This window comes from Peromyscus leucopus, chromosome 22, assembly GCF_004664715.2.
Source record: "Peromyscus leucopus breed LL Stock chromosome 22, UCI_PerLeu_2.1, whole genome shotgun sequence".
Lineage (NCBI taxonomy): Eukaryota > Metazoa > Chordata > Mammalia > Rodentia > Cricetidae > Peromyscus > Peromyscus leucopus.
In genome coordinates, this window is record NC_051081.1 from 11,033,694 (window position 1) to 11,052,136 (window position 18,443).

Below are 18,443 nucleotides of genomic sequence, written 5' to 3' on the forward strand. Positions count from 1 at the left end.
TCCCTAGCACTGCAAAAATACCAATTATAAATAGTGGTTCTCATTTCCTGATATTTACATCCTAATTGAATCCCTTCTATGAGATAACCAATAGGACATTTTAGAAATGATGAGATGTGTGGCTTTCTGAGGTTAATTTTTATCGTCAACTTGGTACAATCTAGAATCACCTGGGTAGAAAGTCTCTATGAGAAATTGTCTAGATGTAGGTCAGGTTGGTCTGTGGGCATGTCTGTGGGAGATTGTCTTGATTATGCTAATTGCTGTGGGAAGAAACAGCCCACTGAGGGTGGCCTCAGTCCCTAGGTGGGAAATCTTGGGTTGTATAAGAGTGAAGAACATAAACTAGGTGTGGTGGTACTTGCTTTTTTGATCCTTATATTTGGGAGGCAGAGCAGATCTCTATGAACTCTGGGTCAGCCTGGCCTACATAGGGAGTTTTAGAAGAGTCAAGGATACACAGTAAGACTCTGTCTTAAAACAACAAAAATAATCCAATGAAATAAAAAAAATGGCCGGGCGGTGGTGGCGCACGCCTTTAATCCCAGCACTCGGGAGGCAGAGGCAGGCGGATCTCTGTGAGTTCGAGGCCAGCCTGGTCTCCAAAGCGAGTTCCAGGAAAGGCGCAAAGCTACACAGAGAAACCCTGTCTCAAAAAAACCAAAAAAAAAAAAAAAAAAAAAAAAAAAACGAAATAAAAAAAATGGAGAAATGAGCTGAACAGCCACACATATATATACTCATTTTTCCCTCTCCTCTTGACCATTGAACTATGAGCTTTTAAACTGTGGATGTGACTGACTGCTTCAAATTCCTGTCTTGATTTTCTCACATGAGCCTAAATAAGCCCATTCTTCCTTAATTCTCAATTGGCAGAATGCTTGCTAAGCACGCACAAAATGATGAGTTCAGTCCCCAGCACTTCATAAAAAAAAAAAGGAAAGAAAAGAAAAGAAAAAAAAAACAAAACAAAAAAAAACAACTACTCGGTGTCGTGGTGCACTCCTGAAATCCCAGCACTTGAGAGGTGGTGGCAGACCTGTCAGGAGTTAAAGGTCATCCTTAGCTATATGGAGTTTAGGCTGGGCTACATGAGGTCCTATCTCAAACCTCCCATTCTTTTTTTTTTTTTTTGACACAATGAAATTTTTATGGATTTGTTTTTATTTTTATGTGTATGAGTATTTCCATGTATGGATGAATGTGCACCATGTGTGTGTCCAGTGTCTACTGAGGCCAGAAGAGAGGTTGGATCCTTTGGAACTAAAGTTAAGACAGTTGTGAGCTGCCATGTGAATGCTGGGAGCCAAACCTGGGTCTTCTGTGAGAGCAGGCAGTGCTGTAATCAATGACTGTGGTGATATTGTGTCTCCCAATATATTGTGCACCCTAATACACTTACCTGGGGTCAGAGAACAGAACAGCCACTAGACAGACACAGAGGCCAGAAAATGGTGGCACACACACCTTTAGTCCTAGCATTTCAGAGGCAGAAATCCATCTGGATCTCTGTGAGTTCAAAGCCACACTGGAAACAGCCAGGCATGGTGACACATGCCTTTAATCTCAGGAAGTGAGGGCAGGAAGCAGGAAGGTATATAAGGTGTGAGGACCAGGAACTAGGCTTGTTAAGCTTTTAGGCTTTTAGCAGCAGTTCAGCAGAGATTCATTCCAGATGAGGACTCAGAGGCTTCCAGTTTGAGGAAACAGGATCAGCTGAGAAGTTGGCGAGGTGAGGTTAACTATGGCTTGTTCTGCTTCTCTGATCTTACAGAGCTCACCCCAATACCTGGCTCTTGTGCTACCAATGACCATTTCTTCTGCTCTCACAATGAACTCTTAAAAGGTGAATGAGAAGTGCCTGCTCAGGGTTTTGCTTTGGAGTCTTTGAAAAAGTTACACAACTAGTGGATGTATTTACTGCTGCTTAATTATATACAGACAGTCTTCAGTCTATAGTGGTCCAGCTTAAAGGGCATTAAGTTTTACTTTTACTTTTTTTTTTTTTTTTTTTTTTGGTTTTTCGAGACAGGGTTTCTCTGTGTAGCTTTGCACCTTTTTTTTCTGGAACTCACTTTGTAGACCAGGCTAGCCTCGAACTCATAGAGATCCGCCTGCCTCTGCCTCCCGAGTGCTGGGATTAAAGGCATGTGCCACCACCGCTTAGCTACTTTTACTTTTTGATGCATGTATTGGGAGTATTAAAAATATTTTAAAATTTTTATTGGTTTATTTTATGTGTATGTGCATTTAGCCTGCACATATCTGTGCACATGCACATAGTGCCCTTGGAGGCCAGGAGAGAGCAATGGATCACCTGGAATTGGTTACAGACTATCATGTAGGTGCTGGAAAGTGAACCGAAATCATCTGGAAGAGTACCCAGTGTTCTTAACCTTTGAGTATTTCTCCAGTCCTTTAACTGTATTTTCAAAGGATATTATCTTGTAGTCTAGGCTGGCCTCTGACTTGCTTTATAGCTGAGGATGACCTTTAACTCTTGATCTTCCTGCCTTGATCACCTTCAGAGTGCTGGGATGGCTGGCACGCAATCCAGCACCTGGCTTCATGTAGTGCTGGGGACTGAACCCAGGGCTTTGTGCTTGCTAAGTGAATATTCTGCTAACTAAGCCACATCCCCAGTCTCTTAAATTCATTAAAAAATTTTATGCTTACTATGTGAGTGTGGCAACAATGTTCATGTGCTGCATCCTAAGAGTGGAGGTCAGAGAACAACATGTGGGAGTTGGTTTTCTCCTTCTACCATGTGGAAGGAGATGGTATTCAGATGGCAATTACCTTTAACTTTTAGCTTGGTGGCAATTACCTTTAACTGCTAAGCTATCTCGCTAGCTCTTCAATATATTCTTTTAAAAATTTTACATTTGGGGCTGGAGAGATGGCTCAGATGTTAAGAGCACTGGCTGTTCTTCCAGATGTCCCAAACTCAATTCCCAGCACTCATATGATGGCTCACAACCGTGTTTAACTAAAATTCCAGGGGATCCAACACCGTCTTCTGGCCTTCCTGGGTTCCAGGCATATGATATACAGACATACATGCAGGGAAATCATCCATACACAGAAAAAAAGAAAACATTTTAAAATTACATTTATTTATTTATTTTGTGTGTTTGTGTGTCCTGTGAAGATCAGAAAACAACCTAAGGGAGTTGATTCTGTCCTTCTACTGTGTGGATCTTGGGAATCAAACTGCTGTGAGGCTTGGTGCCAAATTCCTTTACTGAGCCATCTTTTCAGCCCTTCATGTTTCATTTAACTTATTTTCAGTTCAGGATATGTATATTTTACACTACTATAAATAGCATCAGAGGTTGCATTTTTGGCCTTTATAAAGAAAAGAAATTTATTTTGACTCAGGGTTCTGGTCCAAGATGGAGGGCATGTATCTGACCACAGCCTCCTTGCCTGCCTCAAGGATTTGTGTAAGAGAAGGTAGCATGCATAGGTGTACACATCCTTTGGTCTTACTTCTCAGTCACAAGTTACCAGCCACGAGGATTCTACCCGCTGGCCTTATCTAATCCTAATCATCCCCCACAGAGGCCTCATCTCTCCATGCTGAGATTGGTTTACATGTCTACACTCAGGAGTGGGGCTATGGCTCTGCTAGTGGAGTGCTTGAGTAGCATGCACCAAGCCTTGGGTTTGATTGCCAGCACTGCGTAAAACCAGGTGCAGTATTACATGCCTGTTGTCCCAGAACTCAGGAGGTGAAGTAGGAAGATCAGGAGTCCAAGGTCATCCTCAAACACACAGCAAATTTAAGATCAGCCTCTACTACATAAGATCTTGTCTCAAGAAAAAAAGTTTTTTGGTCAACACCTCAGTATTACTATTATGAGAATCAACTTCAACACATGAACCCTTGGGGACACACTCAAGCCACTTTCCAGCCGCAGCAATAGATTTCTCAGGATATGACTCCATTGTAAGTAGGTTAAAAAAACAAAAACAAAACAAAAAAAATTGTACTTTCAAGTTGTTATAGCAAAAAATAAGAAAAATAAAAATAAAAAAAGGGGTAGCCATGGTGGCATATGCCTTTAATCCCAGCACTCAGGAGACAGAGGCAAGAGAACCTCTATGAGTTCAAGGTCAGTTTGGTCTACAGAGAGTTTCAGGACAACCAGTGCTGTAAGTCTTTTTTAAAAAGTTCATAGGTGGGCCAAGCTGGCTGCAGCATTCCCTAGCAGTCTGAAAGTCTGAGGTAGGGTGACCATAAAATAAATGCAAGTTCTGCCCAGCATACAGAGTAAGTTATGGCCAGCCTGGGCAACTGTCTTAGTCACTGTTTTATTGCTGTGAAGAGATACCATGGACAACTCAAAGAAAGTGTTTAACTGGGGACTTGATTACAGTTTCAGATGCTTAGTCCATTATCATCATGGCAGGGCGCATGGCAGGAGCCAAGGTGCTGGAGAGGTAGCTGGGAACTACATCTTGATCCACAAACAGAGGGGAGGGTGTGGGCCTGGGCTTTTGAAACCTCAAAACCCACCCCCAGTGGCACACTTCCTTCAGCAAGACCACACCTCCTAAATCTTCTAATCCTTTCAAAGAATTCTACTCCTTGGTGACTAAGTATTCAATTATATGAGCCAATGGGGGCTATTCATATTCAAAACAGCATAGCAACTTAGATCCTGTCTCAAAACAAAAAAGTGGTCTGGGAATGTAGCTCAGTAGTATAGTGGTTGTTTACCAGTTCTGAGGCTCAAGGCTCAATACTCAATCCCCCAAATAAACAAACAGTTTACGAAAGTCAGGCATGGGCTTTACCAATAGTTTGGAAAATACTTGTCTATTATGCACAAAACCCTGAGTTTCCTATGTATATATAACATACACAAATAGAGAGAGGTGGTATATAAACACAAACACATTTAAGATGTGTACATTGCTTTCATGTACTACAGGGTGGCCTTCAGCTCTCTATGTAGCATAGAATGGTTTTGAACCCCTGATCCTCTTGCCTCTACATTATATATGTATATTTACATATACACTATATGTATATCTGTATGTAGATAAGTATAATACATGACAAGACATACAAACAAACATAGAAATACATATGCATATAACACACACACACACATATAGCCATTAATACACAGAGACATCTGCACATAATACATACACATATGCATATAGAAAGAACCACATTTAACCATGTGGCCAAATGGATACAGTGATTGATTAAAAAAACACATTTATATATAAAGGCATATACAAACATATAAATATGTAATATTCACACAAATGTGTAAAACAGATCATTGTATGTAGCTCAGTGAGTAGAGTTTGATCACCAGCACTGCATAAACTGGATATGGTGGTGTACTTGTAATTCCAGCACTTTTGAGGTAGAGGCAGGAGGAGGATCAGAAATTCAAGGCCATCCTCAGTTACATAGCAAGCTTGAGTCCAGTTTTGGTTACATGAGATCCTGTCTCAAATAAAATAAACAAATCAGGGCTGAAGGGATGTCTGAGTGGTTACGAGTACACACTGTTCTTGAAGAGAACCTGAGTTCGGTTTGCAGCATTCATATTAGGTGGCTCACAACTCCTGTAACTCCAAATCTAGGGGATTAGATACCCTCTTCTGGTCTTTGAAGGCACCTGTATGTCTGTGCACATATCTACCATTAACACATACATGTAATTAAAAATAAATCTTAAAGCCAGGCATCATGGTACATGCCTTTAATCACCATGTGGGAGGCAGAGGCAGGGAGATCTCTGTGAGTTTGAGGCCAGCCTGGTCTATGTAGTGAGCTCCCGGAAAGCCAGAGCTGCATAATGAGATTCTGCCTCAAACAAACAAATGAACAAATCAACAACAACAAAAACCCCAAACAAATCTTAAAATGAATTATAAAACCAAAACAATGAAATGCTTACATATAGGCATAAATGAAAAAAAAAAAAAACTGTTTCCCTACACACTTACAAAAGGATAACTATATGTAAATATATATATATAACCCATATGTATATAACACACACATTTATATGGAAAGAGCTATATGTACAAAGAAATACACATCACAGGCTGTACAAATACACATACACATATACATGTACAAAATACAAAGAGATATGGAAATGGGCTGGGTGGTATGTGCTTTCCTAAGCACAAGGCCTTATGTTCAGTTCATACTTCCACCCTCCCAGGCACACACATATACCACACAGGTGGAGAGAGACAAAGTATACTTTTTCACATATGCACATTCTGTTCTGGAGGGCAGCTATGCTCATCATGATACTGTCAATTTGCCATTCACATTTTGTTCTAAACTACTTGAAGGCATGTTACATACAGAATGTGTTCCTTCTTCCCCTTGGCCTTTCCTAAGAACAGGACTGGTTTTTTTTGTTATTGTTGTTTTTGTTTTTTCAGAGCTGAGGACTGAACCCAGGGCCTTGCGCTTGCTAGGCAAGTGCTCTACCACTGAGCTAAATCCCCAACCCCCAGGACTGTTCTTAATGTAATTACCTTATGGTCAGCAGATTCAGGAAGTGTAACCCTGACCTAGTCCTGTTATCTAATCTACAGTCCATATTCCATTTTCATCCATGGTCCAGTCATATCCTTTGTAACTGTAAGTTTTGTCTCATGGGGAGCCCATCCTACGGAGCATGAGCTGAGTTTTTCGGTCATGCCCTTTGCACCTCCATTGTCCTTCAAGTGTTGATGGTTTTGGCAGATGCACACCAGTCATTTGGAGAACATTTGTTGCTGTTTGGTGGTTCTTCCCTTGCAGTTTTTGTGATTAATTTTTGGAAATGATACCACATCCTTCTCAGTGGCTGATATTAGGAGGCCTTATGTGGCCCTTTGCTCCTATTGGCACCATTAACGATGAATCTTTTATTTTTAAATATAAAAGATGTTATGTGTATGTGTTCACTCACGTTTATTATATGTGTGGGTACAAGTATGTGCATGAGTGTGTACATGCCTGTAATTCCAGTACTATAAATGGAGGAGGGAGGATGATAAGTTCAAGGGCACCCTTTGGTACATAGCAAATTTGAGTTAGTGAATTTGAGTTTATTGGGTTACTTATAGAAGCATGGATGATTCAAAGGCAGCAGCATCACTCAAAAGCCCACCCTAATGTGGGTAACAACTCACAAAAGCTACACACCTAAAGGTACCTACAAAGCTTGTGTACGTTTGTGTGTGTGTGTGTGTGTGTGTGTGTGTGCGCGCGCGCGCGCGCAGATAGAGGCCACAGGTCAATCTTGGGTGTTGCTTGTAGGAACTCTCCACCTTCTTTTTTTGAGATAGGCTCTTTTACTCAATCCTGGAGGTCACTGATTTGGAGAGCCTGGCTGGCCAGCCAGTCCCAGGGATCCTCTTGTTTCTTCCTCCCCAGCTCTGATGTGTCTTTTTATGTGGATGCTTGGGATTGGAACTTGGGACTTTGTGCCTGTGCACCAAGTACTTTACTCATTTAGCTATATCCTCAGCCCCAAACTAGGATTTTTTTTTTTTAAAGTACATAAGTTGAATCCTGGATGAAGAAAGATATCACAGAAGAAATGCATTAGAAAAAGCAAGCTGTATACATAATAAATAAATAAATCCTAAAAAAAAAGAAAGAAAAAGAAAGAAAAAAAAAGAAATAATTTTTTTTTTTAAAAAAAAGAAAAAGCAAGCTGGATAGTGGTGGTGCATGTCTTTAATCCCAGGAGAGGCCAGCCTGGTCTACAGAGCAAATTCCAGGGCAGGCAGAGCTACACAGAGAAACCTGTCTCAAAAACAAAACAACAAATAAACAAACAAAAAGAAAAGAAAAGAAAGAAAACATATCCAACCCATCATGTAAGGTTTCCTGGAGAAGAGACCTCAAAGATTGTTGCATTCCTGAGAGATAACTAGATGAAGGAACTGAGGGAAACAGGTGAACCAGATGTTGTATAGCTATTTGCTGTGAATTGAAGTTTCTTCTTGGAAGGAGGCTTTCTAAATTCCTGAGGTAAAATAAACAAGAAAGCTCAAGAAGTAAACAAAACTCACAAATCTCAAGAAGCTTTTGAAACTTATAAAATCTGTAAGTTTCCTGGACAAGGTTATATTTAGGAAAGGCTGTACAACAATAACAGTTGCTGAAGAGTGGAATCTCCCTGACCAACAGAACTGCCTACAAACTTTGTAGGGACCTCTAGGTGTGTAGCTTTTGTGAGTTGTCACCCATACTAGGGTGGGCTTTTAAGTGATGCCGCTGCCTTTGAATCACCCATGCTCCTATAATAAGGAGCATTTTTTGTGAAGAACATAGAGAAATCCAAGCACTTAAGCAGAATTACACAGCTTTCAAAAACCAAGATTTGAACCTCATACTTTCCAGTTATGGCCACTGAGGGTTTGTTTGTTTCTTTTTATGAGTGTCATGGTCTGGTGAAGAGGCTCAGTGGATAAAGTCACATGCTGCTAAGCATGATGGCCTGAATTGGTCCTCAGAACCCACATGGTGGAAGGAGGGAACTGACTTACACCAGTTATCCTAGGACTTTCACATGCACACAGTGGCATACACAAAATAAATATATGTGATTAAAAAGTTAAAAGTAGCTAATGTCTTTAATCTCAGCATTGAGGAGGCAGAGGCAGGTGGATCTGAGTTTGATGCCAGTCTGATCTACAGAGTAAGTTCCAGGACAGCCAGGGCAACACAGAGAATCCCTGTTTTGAAAGCCAAAAAAAAAAAAAGGATTAAAACTAAATAATGCCTGTTGTTTTGTGAGATATAGCTTTGCATGAAGAATAGGTTTACATATCACAAAACCCTAGTGTATAAAATGCATAACTTATAAAGAGTTGATTTTCTGATAATATGTCTATAGAAAATTATTTAAGAATATTTTGGCTTGAAGATGTAGCTCAATTGGTAAAATACTTGCCTGGTATGCACAAAGCCCTGGTTTTAATCCCCAGAATTTTATAAAACCAGGCATGGTGGCATATCCCTGTAACCCCAAGAGACTTCATGATTCTGTCTTCAGAAAAGATTTACTCTTGGAGCTGGAGAGCTGGGACAGTAGTTAAGAGTACTGGCTGCTCTTCCAGAGGACCTAAGTTTGCTGGGCAGCACCCACATGACAGCTCACAACCATTTGTAACTCCAGTTCCAGGAGATCCAATGCAGTCATCTGGCCTCAGTGGGCAACTGGCACGCATATGGTGCACAGACATACAGGCAGACAAAATACTCATACATATAAAATAAATTAAAATTTAAAAAGATTTATTTGTGATCACATTGAAGCTGTTGTTTTATTTATTTCATGTGTATGGGTGGTTTAATTTTTAATTTTTGAAACAGTATCTGACCTGAAACTTGCTATATAGCCAAGGCTGGCCTTGAATACACAGAGCTCTGCTTGCCTCTGCCTCTGGAGTGTTGGGAATAAAGCATGATTCACCATTCCTGGCTTGTATGGGTGTTTTGCCTGCATGTATGTATGTGTACCTCGTGCATACCTTGTGACTATGAAATCCAGAAGGTGTCAGATCCCCTGGGAATGGAATTATAGCTGGTTGTGAGCTGTTATGTAGCTGATGGGAATTGAAGTCAGGTCCTCTGGAAAAGCAGCCAGTGTTCTTAACCACAGAGCCATCTCTCCAGGCTACCCTTCAAAGTATTTTTATATGTGTAAACATTTTCATTTTACAGATAGGGAGAAAATTTTGGGGACAGGTTTATTGAAGCATAATATACATACCATAATCCATGGGTATTTCTAGCTTAGAATTTAATAAGTGTTGATGCATGTATTCCTTTTGAAATCGAAATCATTATCATAATTAAGATAATAGATATATCAACTACACCCAAAAGTTTTTCTTGTTGCTTGGGAACCAGTGCCACTGGTTCCTTCCTTTCTGTACTTCAAATGATTGCATGCTCTCTATCTCTGTAGTTTGCATTTCCTAGAATGTTCTAAAAATGAATTCACATAGGATATATTCTGTTTTTGGCTGGTTTCGTTCACTCAGCATGATTATTCTGTAATTCATTCTTGTTGTCAGGTGCATCAATAGTTCATTTTTTAAAAATTGCTGATACTGAAAACCAGTTTTGTTTTGTTTTGGTTATTTGGGACAGGATTTCTCTGTGTAACCCTGGCTGTCCTGGACCTCACTCTGTAGACTAGGTTGGCCTCAAACTCAGTGATTTGCCTACAGTTAACTGTATCTGGATTTGTAACTGGAGTTACAGGTAGTTGTGAGCCACCTGTTTATGGATGCAGGAAGTCAGGTCCTCTGAAAGAGCAATAGTGGTCTTAATTACTGTTGTGGAATAAAATAATTGTTTAACTATGTAAAGATGTGTTGCATTTATTTATGATGCATTTGCTTAATTATGTAAAGATGTGTTGCATTTGTTAATGGTGCATTTGTTTAACTATGTAAAGATGTGTTACTGTTTCACCTTGCCTGCCTGAGGCAACTGACTGGTCTAATAAAAAGCTGAATGGCCAATAACTAGGCAGAGGAGGGATAGGTGGGACTGGCGAGCAGAGCAAAAGGGGAGCCAGCCCGCCAGCCACAGAGGAAGAAGGAAAGCAGGATAAGGTAAACAAGCCTCAGAGCAGCACATAGATTAATAGAAATGAGTTAATTTAAGTAAAGAAGAAAATGAGCTAGCTACAGAAACAAGCCTAAGTAAGGCCGAGCATTCATAATTAATAAGTCTCTTTGTCATGTTTTAGGGGCCGGAGGTTCAAGAAAGCCTGCTACAAATCCCTGAACCATCTCTCCAGCCCATTTTTAAAGGATCCTGAGACAAAGTCTCATGAAGCCCAGACTGGCTTTGAACTCCTGATCCTTATGCCCTAGCCTTTTAAGTGCTAGAATTACAGATATGGCAACACATCCTCAATCACGCTCTCCTCAATCTTCTCTGTCTGAGATATGATCTATTATATAGCCTTGGTTGCCTGGAACTCACTATGCAGACCATAAATGGGCTTGACTATGGCATGTTCATATATGTGTATGATCATATTCACCCCATTGCTCTATCATGCCTCCTCTCACTCTCACCCCTTCCTCTTTCCAGGTTGTCTCTCTTCTACTTTCAGGCCTTAAAAAACACTTTTTCCCCCCACGAAGCATAATGGTGCACATCTTTAATCTCAGCACTTGGGAGGTAGAGGCTGGAAGATTTCTGTAAATTCCAGGCCAGCCTGGTCTATATATAGCGAGTTTCAGGACAGCCAGGGCTACATATAGAGATGCTGCTTCAAAATTTTGTTTATTTATGGGGAACACAACACCACACCCATTATGTTCATATCAGAGGACAACTTCTGGGAGTCAGTTCTCTCTCTTTTTACCTGGGAGTCCTGGGGATTAAAATCAGGTCATCAGGCTGGGTGGCAAGTGACATCTCACACCAAATCATATCACTGCCACAAATGTTTGAGCTTTTGTTTGTTTTGCAGGAGTGGAGTTTGAATCTAGAGCCTCCAGAATAGAAGGCAAAGCTCTTCTCTAACCTATATATCCTTTACTCACGTCTTCCCTCCTCCCCCACTGAATTTAATTAGGTATGCTTAGAGGATCATAGATGAAGAGCCATTTATTGGAGGATGGGCAATTTACAGTGTCTGTACCGCTGAACAAAACACCTCTCTTTACTTGTAGCAACTATTAATATCCTTAGAGAGGTGAGCCCCATTGAGCCCTTTTTTATTTGTTTCTTTTCTTTTTTTTTTTTTTTTTTTTTTGTCGGAGCTGAGGACTGAACCCAGGGCCTTGTGCTTGCTAGGCAAACGCTCTACCACTGAGCTAAATCCCCAACCCTGTTTCTTTGTTTTGAAGCAAGGTCTCCTTTGGTCCAGAGTAACCTGGAACTCACTAAGGAGCTAGCTAAGGATGACCTCACACTTCTGATATTTCTGCTTCTGTCGCTTGAGTGTTGGGATTACAAGAATGTACTGCCTTGCCTCCTATCTCCCTCCTTTCTCTTCTTCTGAGACAGGCTCCCAAGCTTTAGCCCAGAGTGTAGTCCAGGTGGCCTCTAATGCGAGCAATCCTCTTGCCTCAGAATCCCAAATGTTGGGATGGCATACTTGGGACACTGTGTCTGGTTCCTTCCTTCCTTCCTTCCTTCCTTCCTTCCTTCCTTCCTTCCTTCCTTCCTTCCTTCCTTCCTTCCTTCCTTCCTTTCTTTCTTCCTTCCTCTTTCTTTCTTTCTTTCTTTCTTTCTTTCTTTCTTTCTTTCTTTCTTTCTTTCTTTCTTTCTTTCTCTCTCTCTCTCTCTCTCTCTCTCTCTCTCTCTCTCTCTCTCTCTTTCTTTCTTTCTTTCTTTCTTTTTCTGAGAAAGCATCTAATATATGGCCCAGGCAGGCTTCCTCTTGCATAACTGGTACCCTCAGAGGACAGAAGAGTGGGGCTGGTGGCACACACTTTAATCCAAGCACTTGGAGGCAGACACAGGTGTATCTCTGAGTTTAGCCCAGCTAGGGCTACAAAGAGAAACCCTGCCTTGAAAAAAAATTCAGAAAGAAAGAAAGAAAGGAAGGAAGGAAGGAAGGGAGGAAGGGAGGAAGGAAGGGAGGAAGGGAGGAAGGAAGGAAAAAAGAAGGAAAAAAGGAAGGAAAAAAGCAAACAAGTAAGCAATTGAGCAAGCTAGGGGGAGCAAGGCAGTAAGTAGTGTTCCTCCATGGGCTCTACTTGAGTTCCTGCCATGGCTTGATGATAGACTGTAACTTGTAAACCAAATAAACCCTTTCCTCTGTAAGCTACTTTTGGCAGTGTTTACCACAGCAACACATACCAAACTAGGATGCCCTTTGAGCCATTTTGCTGGCCCACTCTTTTTGTTTGTATGTTTGTATGTTTGTTTTTTGTTTTGGTTTTTGAGACAGAGTTTCTTTGTATAGCCCTGGATGGCCTGGAACTCCCTATGTAGACCACCTGGCCTTGAACTCAACAATCTACCTACCTCTGCCTCCCAAGTGATGGGATTAAAGGCATGCTCCACCCTCCTCCTCCTCCTCCTCCTCCTCCTCCTCCTCCTCCTCCTCCTCCTCTTCCTCCTCCTCCTCCTCCTTCTTCTTTAAACACAGACTCTCACTATGCATTCTAGGCTAACCTCAAATTCCAGACCTTCCTGCCTGTGACTCCCAAATGCTGGAATCTCAAACAAAGAATGAATAGTCTTTCAGGTTGTTAACTTGTACATATACAATTATACCTATTTCTACCTGTGGGATAAATTCTTCAAACTGGAATGCTAGGTCAAAGGGGACACAGGTTCATGCTCAGGTAGATGTTAGCAAATCATTCTCCATGGGAACTAGGGTATCATATGCCAACATTATATAATTGTTCACATATTTCCCCCTGCTATTGTTATTTCATTAATTTTTTTGGTCATTTGCTAATCTGATAGGTAGAAAATGACATCTCACACAGTTTCCATTTTCATCTGAATACAAATCATCTTTCCAAATACTTAATAGTCATTTTTATGTTCTTCATATTGCTTTGTCCCTTTCCCCAAAAATAAGATTGAAGGGACTGGCAATGTGGTTCAGTGGATAAAGGCTCTTGCTGCCAGGATTGATTCTGTGACCCACATTGTAGAAGGAAAGGACTGACTCCTACACATTCTCCTCTTGTGTTCACACATGCATCACTGTACATACTCTCTCAAGTTCACATATACACTTGCATACACACATGTGCACACAAAATAAACAAAAATTTTTTTAAAAGGCTTAATTTTGGGCTCCATGGCACAATGGACAGCACATTGGATTTCTAAACAACAAAAATGATTTAATAGCACTAAGTTGGAATATATTAACATTATATATTATTATAATAAGTTGGAATATAATAATACAAGATACTCAAATAATTGCCCATTCTTTCTTTTAAAAGTATTTTTATTTTATGTGTATGTATGTCTGAGTGAATATACGTGCACTGCATGTGTTTAGGAGCCCACAGAAGTCAGAAGAAGGCATCAGATTATTGGGTGCTGGGAACTGGGAACTCAGGTGCTGTGGGATGGTTTTCTGTATGCTGTGAATATGTGTTGTTCTGATTGGTTGATAAATAAAACACTGATTGGCCAGTAGCCAGATAGGAGGTATAGGCAGAGCAAGCAGACGAGGAGAATTCTGGGAAGAGGAAGGGCTGAGTCAGGAGTCACTGGCCAGACACAGAGGAAGCAAGATGACAAGGCAGAACTGAGAAAAGGTACCAAGCCATGTGGCCAAACATAGATAAGAATTATGGGTTAATTTGAAGCGTAAGAGCTAGTCAGTAATAAGCCTGAGCTAATGGCTGAGCAATTATAATTAATATAAGCCTCTGTGTGGTTCCTTGGGGAATGCAAGTGGGAGCAATTTGTCCTGACCACTGGCCGGCCAAGACACAGGAAAACTTCCAACTACACTCAGGTCCTATGCACAGTGGCAAATGATCTTAACTGTTTCTTCAGCCCCAAACAACATAATAATTTTTATATTTTTCATTATGTTTTATTTATTTATTGGGAGGGCATGCACATGCCATAGCGTGTGTGTGGATATCAGAAGACAAGCTGTAGGAGTTCTCTCCTTCCACTATAAATTGTTACGGCTTGGTAGCAAGCATTTTCACCTGTTGAGCAATCTCATGACCTTCTGCTTTAAAACAAACAAACAAACCAGGGTCTCGTAGTCCAGACTGGTCTCAGACTCACTACTTAGCCAACGATGACTTTGAAATGCTGATCCTCTGAAGTGGTAGGGTTACATGCAGGTGTGAGTCACCTTGTCCAGATGCTTTACAGTTTCTTAATCCTCTCTGTGGATGATTTCAGAAGTTCAGAAATAGTTTTTATGACAGTAAAGCAAAGCTGCTGCACAAGATTTTTGTTGTGTTTCTCCTTGGAGGAAAACTTCCTGCAGCCATTAATCTGGTCGAAGGTTCTCAAGGTTCTAGCACCCCCTGTTGGCTCATCTATGAGCCGCCCTTGCTAACGCCAGGAGGAATATGATTAACATGTCCAGAGAATCTGTCCAAAGGGGACTTATGTAAGTGATGACTAGTAAGTTTTTCCTCCCTTACTTTTCCTTTTTTTCCCCCCTTTTCAGGCTATTTCATTGATTAATTAAAAAATTGAGTATGCGCCGGGCAGTGGTGGCGCACCTTTAATCCCAGCACTCGGGAGGCAGAGCCAGATGGATCTCTGTGAGTTTGAGGCCAGCCTGGTCTATAGAGTGAGATCCAGGACAGGCACCAAAAAAACACAGAGAAATCCTGTCTTGAAAAAAACAAACAAACAAAAAAATTAAGTATGCGTGTGTGGGGTGTGTGTGTTCAGCACAGTGCATATGTAGTCAGTTCTCACCTTCTATCCTGTGGGTCCCGTGGATTTAACTTGGGTCCTTAGGCTTGGTGGCAAGTGCCTTTACCCACTGAGCCCTATCACCAGCTCCCAATTCATTTATCTATTTATTCTTCAAATATTTGTGGGTCACCTGCTGCACACAACATTCTGTTTTGAGCACTTGTTCCAAAGATCGTTAATATAACAAACATTATCATTACTGTTCAGGAAAGACATAATTAACAAGACAAGTTAGGAAAGGAGAAAGCATATAGATAGATCTAAGTAGGAAAAAAAATAATCAAAGAAGATAAAAAACATACAGAATGGGGGAGGGATACTAACCATTTTAATTAGAGTGGTCACAAATGGACTCAGTGAGAAAGAGCAGGGAAGTAAGGGTGTGAAAGAGCAAGCTAAGTGAGTTGTCTGGTGTAATAACATTCCAGAAAGAGCAAATTGCCAATTCAAAGGTCCTGAGGCAGATGTGTAGTGTATGATCATTGAATAAACAGGAAGGAGGCCCAGAGGAGTGAGCGGTAGAGAGGGAAAAAGTCACCTGGCAAGATGGCTTAGTGGGTAAAGGCACTTGCCACCAAGCCTGTGGACCTGAGTTCAAGCCTTGGGACCTGTGTGATGGAGGGAGCGAATTGACTTTTGTAGGTTCTCTGTCCTCCATTTGTGTGAATCCATACACATGCACATACATATGCATATTAAATTAATAAAATAAGTAAAACATTTTAAAAGGGGGATAATCAAAGCAGGAAAACAAGGGCAGATCTTTAAAGGTCACTGGGAAAGGACTTGATCTTTTTGTTTGTTTGTTTTCAAAACAGGGTTTCTCTGTGTAGCCCTGACTCTCCTGGAACTTTGTAGACCAAGTTGGCCTTGAACACAGAGATCCACCTGCCTCTGCCTCCCTAGTGCTGGGATCAAAGTGTGCACCACCACACCCAGCTATGGGACTTGTCTTTTTATTAATGTGTAAGTCCTGTATAGGACTTTATGCAAAGAGCTGACAAGACTTAGGCATTAAGAGCCTCCTTCCAGCTGGTCTGTGGGCTCACACATAGAACTGAAATGATGAGATGTTGACTTCCTTAGCCCAGGCTGGACCAGGCAGAAAACTCAATGGTGGCGAGACATGGCTGGATACTGAATACATTTGAAAATGAAGTGTTTATGATTTGCTGATTCATTGGAATATGGGGTTCAATAATGGTTAGGGCTCTAGCTCAGTTGGTAAGATGCTTACTTAGTATTCATGGGGTCCAGGGTTTTATCTCCAGTGCCAAATATATAAACACACACACACACACACACACACACACACACACACACACACACACACACGATCAAGATCATCTTTGACCATCTAGAGAGTTCCAGGCTGGTTTGAGTTACATAGAAACTTGTCTTAAAAACAAACACCATTTGAACAGTGAGGAGAGAAAAACAGAGGACTCCAAGTGATCTTGTCTTGATGCTGATAGCTTGGATATTAAGGAGGATAAGGTAGCTATTAATTGAGACACTGCACATTTTAATATTTTATTTATTTTGAGACAGGGTCTCTCTATGTAGCCTTGAAAATCCTGGACCAGGCTGGCTTTGAACGCAGAGAGCTCTTCCTGCCACTGCCTCCCAAGTGCTGGGACTAAAGGCAAGCACCACTATGCCTGGCTGCCGTTTTAATATTTTAAATTAAATTGCAAAGCAACAGATGCCCCCGCCCCTTAAAGCATTTAAATTTTTTTTCTAGCTGGGTGCAGTAATCCTTAATTGCAGCACTTGAGAGGCAGAGGCAGACAGATCTCTGTGAAGTTCAAGGCCAACTTGGTCTGCAGAGTGAGTACCAGGACAGCTAGAGCTATATATTGAGACCCTGGTCCAATCCAGTGGCATTTATGATTATTTTCATGTCCTATCTATCAGTCTACCTTTAGTTTGGAACATTCCTACTTCCTCCTCTACCAAGGATGGAACCTAGAGTCTGACATATACTTGATGTGTTCTCTACTCTGAACTGCACTTCCTGCTTTCTCTTTTTTTTTATCTTTTATCACACAGACATTTTTCTATTATATTGATTAACTGATTAATTTGTGTGTGTGTGTGTGTGTGTGTGTGTGTATTTGAGTATGGGCACTTACTCCATGCCAAGCATGAGGAGATTAGAGGATACCATTCTAGAGTTGGCTCCCTCTTTCTACCGTGTGGATCCTGGAGATCTCTGGTCCTAAGGCTTATGCAGCAAGCCTTTATGACCTTGCCTTTGCTCATGGAGTCATTGGCCTCTTTTTTTTTTTTTTTCCCTCTCTTTTCTTTTTGAGAGTTCTCTTGTAGGCTGGGCTGACCTCACATTTTGCTATATAACTGAGGATAACATCGAGGATAATATTGAGCTGATCCTCTTTTTTTTTTTTTTAATTACATTTTTACTGTGCCTGGAGAAATGGCTCAGCAGTTAGGAGCACTGGGTATTCTTTCAGAAGATGTGTGTTCAATTCCCAGCACCCACATGGTGAGTCACACCATCTGTAATTCCAGTTCCAGGGGATCCCACACCCTTTTTTGGCCTGTTTGGTCACTTTGCACATATATGGCACATGTTTATGTGTAGGCAAATCTATCACATAAAAATTTTTAAATTAAGCCGGGCGGTGGTGGTGGTGGTGGTGGTGGTGGTGGTGGTGGTGGTGGTGCACGCCTTTAATCCCAGCACTCGGGAGGCAGAGCCAGGCGGATCTTTGTGAGTTCAAGGCCAGCCTGGGCTACTAAGTGAGTTCCAGGAAAGGCACAAAGCACAAGAGAAACCCTGTCTCGAAAAAACCAAAAAAAAAAAAAAAAATTTAAATTACATATTTATTGATTTTTGAGTGCATGTGTGTGCCTGTGTTTGAGTGTGGGGCTGTGTATGCTACAGTGCAGGAGTGGAGGTCAGAGAACAACTTGTGGAAGTTATTCTTTCCTCTCCTTGAGTCTTGGGGTTTGAACTCAGGTTGCTTCCCCTTGGTGAGACATCTTACCAGCCTCCCTGCTCCCGGTTTAAATAAAGTTTGAA

The 18,443-nt window shown here is 41.1% G+C and overlaps 1 non-coding gene across 1 annotated transcript; it reads right to left on the minus strand.

Moving 5' to 3' along the window:
• Nucleotides 1-11,773: 11,773 nt before the first annotated feature.
• Nucleotides 11,774-11,848, minus strand: Trnaa-agc. The gene has a single exon. It is a non-coding gene; the product is annotated as a tRNA-Ala (tRNA).
• Between the last annotated feature and the right edge of the window lie 6,595 nt (nt 11,849-18,443).